The sequence below is a fragment of the Vigna unguiculata genome, chromosome 11, assembly GCF_004118075.2.
Source record: "Vigna unguiculata cultivar IT97K-499-35 chromosome 11, ASM411807v1, whole genome shotgun sequence".
Lineage (NCBI taxonomy): Eukaryota > Viridiplantae > Streptophyta > Magnoliopsida > Fabales > Fabaceae > Vigna > Vigna unguiculata.
In genome coordinates this window covers 35,048,857-35,054,762 of record NC_040289.1, presented here as the reverse complement: position 1 = coordinate 35,054,762, position 5,906 = coordinate 35,048,857, and positions in this window count along the sequence as shown.

The following is a 5,906-nucleotide window of genomic DNA, read 5'->3' as shown; positions in this document are numbered from 1 at the left end:
ATAAACTTAAAAGATTATTTATCATGTTTTTTTATAGAAAATTCCCCAAATTTAAATATAATAAAATTGAATTATTTATCATTCAAATTATAATTTATTAAATTTTATTTTTTTTAATAAAATATTCCAATTAGTACAGAAATAAATACAAAAAATATTTTAGTGTTAAAAATATTTAATTACTAATGTTTTTCGAACTTATACTTGACCATCAATCAAACATATAGTAATAACTATTTTAGTTAATTGAAATCAGAATATAAGCTCAATGTAGTTAATTATTTTAAATAACGTAAACGTATATTTAAGTAATATATATATATATATATATATATATATAATTTTGTTTTAAATTATTATAAATACAATATATCAATTGCTATATCTAGTAGTCACTAAATTTGAATGAGAAATTAAAATTTATTTTTGTACCAAATTTTGATATATTGAAATTTAACGTAGTAATTAGATCGGAAGAATTATATTTTCTTATTTTTAATATTTGAGGCTAAACTATATAAAAAAAAATTAAAATAAAAACGAATTTCAATTTAACTTAAAGTTTAAAAACTAAAACTATATTTAATCCGTTTATAAAAGTATATTGGATGACAAATAACTTTCTCCTTAGAAAAGGAGAATTTTGGCAGTATAGAAACGAATTAGATTAAGTTTGTTTCTAAACCCAACGTTGAAGTTCCACTTATTTATTTGATACACATGAACTTTTTTGAAGTTTGAACAAGTTTAAGAAGAACGACGTTGAAAGAGTGTTTGATAATAATAAAATTAGTAATTTTGTTGGATATTTAAATCTTGTTAAGTAGTTTAATAAGATTTTAAAAATTTGAATAATTGTTAGGAATTTAAACAAGTTTTAATCCCAATCCCAAACACCGACTTCTCCTTTGTCCTTTGAAGAAAGTGCGTGACATAATTTTGTTGGCTATTAGCTATGGCTATGTCTATGGCATGTCACTTTCTTCCATTTCAACATCAAAAATAAAGGATGAGGTAGGAGAAGCCAAGTTGAATACGTAATTTCTTTGTATTTATTCAAACTACTAAAATCTCTTTTTACCTTATTTTCAATGCATATTCCCTCCAAATTTAAACCCACATTCCTTCTCATTCAAACAAACATCTTTTCCATTTTCCACTTAATAATTGTAATAGTGATGAATTATTTGTCAACACGAGTTCAAACAATGTACTCAATATAAACTTTTTGAGATCAAAATTAAAGTAGAGACAAAAGTACCTACTTGATTCGGGTGATAAAATTTTGATTCTTTTTTAGGATAAAATGTTTATTACTTGGTCAAAAGTTATAATTTTTAATTAGGGTATAACTCTTTTTACTTAAGAGTGTGACATAAATCTAAACGTTACAATTTATTCGATTGTAATCTAGTCCACTTGATCTCTGTCACGGGACAATTGATGTCACTTGCAACACTTTTTATATAAATATATTTTAATTAAGTTTGAGGTTTTTTTTTTCTTTAAAGAAAAGCAATTCCAATAAAAAATACCATGCTAAAAAAATAGCTTGTGTTTTCTTTTATCTAAACTTATTATGTAAAGATTATTTTAATCTTTGACAAATATTGGTAGAATGAAATGAACCTATAATTTGATATTTGGACTCAACGACAAACAAGTGTGCGGACATAATTTACTGAAAGTGTTGTAATAAATTCCTTGATAAATGGTTAATATATTTTGTTCGAAGTTTGAAAGCACATCTTTATTGGATGAAGTGATGGGTAGTAATGTTTCTTTATTTATAATAAAATTTGATGATCTCGATTGTGTAAACAATAGACAAAAATTCAATAACACTCATTGAACATTTAATTTAACATTTTCACCACTCTAATAATGTTTTAAGTGTTTGTCTTGTACATGATAGTTACAGAAGGTCGGTTGTTTAAATAATAATAATAATAATAATACATGTATTTTTACAGTTTTTTATAGGTAATATGTATTCTTATGGTTATTTTTAATATCATAATAATTATATTAGTATGAGAATTTTTTAATTATGTTAATGATTTACTTTTTGTGAAAATTTTGTGTGATAATATATGGTTCACTATATTTAAAAACTTTAGGAAATACTATTAATGAAGTTCTATTAGTTACCTTTAAATACTTAAGGTCTGAGATATACTTTTTCATAAAATTTCTTGTTATTATTAAAAGAACCTTTTTAATGAGTTAGAATTGTTTTATTTTCAGCCTTTTGGTTTGATCTTTAAACCTAATAGTATATTTAATCATTATCACCTGAAATTAATATGATGAAATCTAACTTTTTAACATATTAGACAGTATTAAGAAAGTATTTATCTAAAAAAAACTTTTAAAGAAGGTTCTAGAATCATCGTTGATCTAATTGTCATTGTCATTATAAGCCATAATCGTTGATCTATTTGGACTTGTATCAACTTGAGTTTATTTGAACTTTATTTAAAATTTATGACAGTGATGTATTTTATTTTATTTTATTTGAATTTATGATTTATGATTAAATATTTGTTTTTTAAATAATTTTGCAAATACTCGTGGGTACCCGTGAATATGAAAAAAATAGGCGGATACGCGCATAATGGATACCCAACGGATATGGGTACGGGACAGATATTTATCCAACTAGTAGGGTACGGGAGAGCTACTACTCGTATCTTACCCGTCCTGTTGACATCCCTAAGTACAACCATCACCATAAGTTTGAATAATTTTTAAAAATATATATAGCAACAGTGACAAGAAAGCAACTTTGGTAGTAAGGAAACAACGACGACGACAAGGAAACAACAATGATTGTGCCTCCTTATAACCATCATTTAAACTATGAAATTTTACTAATAAACAACTATTTTAAAGTAATTGTTGTTAAAAATGTCTTTTTAATTACAAAATGGCCACCAAATTTTTTTACGACGGTGATTTTATATAAATGTTGTCGATTGATGACTTATCTAGTGATTAATTTTGAATATATAAAAAGAATTGTGAAGGTTTAGTGATACTTGTAAAACATTAAATATCAATCAACTTAGAATATTTTTCTTACTAAGTGATGAGTCTTTAGATGATTTATCAGAGAATTCAATAAGAATGAGTAAATCTACATAAAGGTTTAATATTATTCTAATCCAAACCCTTAAGATAATAGGGTTGTAGGTCTTCTTTCTTGTATCAAGTCACCAAGACTAACTTTTGACTTTGATATCACCAAGGTCTTTTAAGATAGGAGTTGACTAAAAATATTTAACAATAATGAAACATGAATCAAACTCATACAAGATATTAACGTCATTTTCAACCTAAAATATTAAAACAATAAATTCATAAGTATTTTCTTTAAATATGAGAATTGATTAAAAGTTAAAAAGTTAATTTTAAACAAAATCTGTTTGTTTTAGTACACCCAATAGTCTTATATTGCTTAGAGTCGAGGTCAATTGCAGTTTAAATATTTCCCCTTTCACCCTCTAAAATGTTTTTAAAAGATAAAACTATAAAAATATACATATTTAGATAATAACTATAATTTATATCTTTGTTAGTTAATTTTGAAATAAAAGCATGAATAGATTAAAGCCACGTTTAGTAAGAGCTTTCACATAATTTTCAATTTAGGGCATATATAATCTGGTTGATGGAAAACACTTTGGTGAAGCTTTGACATAAAATGGAAAGGCATGAGTGTCATAATTAGCAGTTATGGGTGCAATGTTTGTGTCGCTGGAATGGAATGGAACACCATCACTGGACCCATCATCAACTTCTTAATATTATTCTTACTTTCAATCTCATAACTCTCATTTTCAATGCTACTTCATCACTGTTAAGTGCTTCCTTTCCCCCCAATACACGCGTCATGTATATAAATTCTGACTTTATTTTTTATCATATATACATATATATGACGAGTTTCTATTAAATTTTTTGAACTATTTCAATACTCGATTATTTTTTATATTTTTCAAATCTAATCCATGCAATTAATATTTTCGTTAACTAGATAGTGTTATTGTTATTATTTACTTCTGTATTTTAAAAAAATGTGATATTTTATAGTTAATATAAAATATTATTTTTGCATTTTTCAATATATAGATATAAATAAATAAGATGATAAAATAATATGATGCTCCGAATGTATTATTAAAAATTCTTATATTACATGAGATTTTTTTTGCAAATTTGTTAATAAAATTTGTAGAAAAAGACTTTTTCTTACTATTTTTTCTAGAACCTTGATTGACAGGTAATTATTTCGTGAATAATTATTTTCTATAAAATTATAAAATTCGTAAATATTTCATAAAAAAATGTTTTATACAAAAATTTTTTACAAAAAATTGACAGTAAATTTTATTTTCATAACAAAATTTATAAGTATTTTCTAAAAAAAAAAATTCAAAACAAAATTTACAGAAAATATGAATTTTTTTAAGTAGTGATATATATATATATATATATATATATATTGAATATTTAATAATTTAAAATAAAATTAATAAAAAATCAATTAAAAATATCAAGCTTTACGGGGGATAAAATTAATTAAGATTATATATCTAATTAATAACACGAAAACTAACACGTAAATTAATTTGAAGGTATATGCAAATACATATCCAAGTGTGAAAATAATAACGACGAGCATGCATGTGAAGAGTCGACATCAAAGTCCAATGGCGGAAACATGCATGCATCGCAAGAATGGTGATGATTATTGATTTGTCACATTTCATCATAGATTTTGTGAATACATTGAATTTCATGTATTCAGAAGAAGGTTTAGGGGTGAATGGTTTATCTGTTCTTAAAGGGAAATTAAAACGTTAAACCTAATGGTGGTGCATAATCGGATTAGTTTACAAGTCCTTAAATGCATTCATCATGCAAGGTTAATTATATGATAGGATTAGTCTAGGGGGTTTGAATCAAATGATAATTACGTGTAGTATACTACTAAAATTTGTTTAACTCCCTTTTTCAACACTGTTGCTTCTGATATAGAAGTGTTTCTGATTCTGGATTTATGAGTGGTATATGAATCATAAAAAGTCATAATTAGTTTTGTTGTTTAAAAAATCGCTTTTTTATATTACTTTTGATATGTTAAAATTATAATATAATATTGTTGATGTTCCATTGCAATCAAATTTTTCAACAAATATATTGGATAGTTTGTAATACAACAAGTATCGTATGTATATGAATTTGATAGAATATACAAAGTTTAAACTAGTTTGATTTCAATGAAACAATGTTTGGGGTATACCAGAAGGTGAAGACAAATTCAATGTGTAAAAAGATTTAAAGGAGTAAAAGTGTACTTAAACAACTTTTAGTAAAAGATTAACTTCAAGATAATAAAAATGTGTTGAAGCTATATTCCACCGTGCTTTGTTCCTCTCTTATACTGATGCAATCCTTATTTACACATATGTAAACATTAATGTTTTGGGAGTTCTCTTTGAATGTGACTCTAGGTTCATTCCTGACACCTAGCTAGGATCATCAAACTTCAATATGATTCCTCAGTAATTCCTTTGATGAATCATTTGCATTACGATCAAGACCCTATAACCAGTTAGAGAGAGCCTTAGGTATATTCCTAGCATCTAAAAGCAAGAGGAGAATTAATTGGATCACAACTTGAAACCAGTTCCCACTCAATCCCAAGTCAATGAAATAAGATGAGTGATCAATTCATCCAACAACAAGTGTAAACCAATTCACAAACATGTAATAAAAACATACTTTATAAATATAAAAGTACCAATACAAGAGAGTTCCAAAGGGTTATATATTTGCTTCAACAATTATTTATACTATTGTTATGAATGGAACATGTCGAGAAGCCAAGTAGTCCCCAA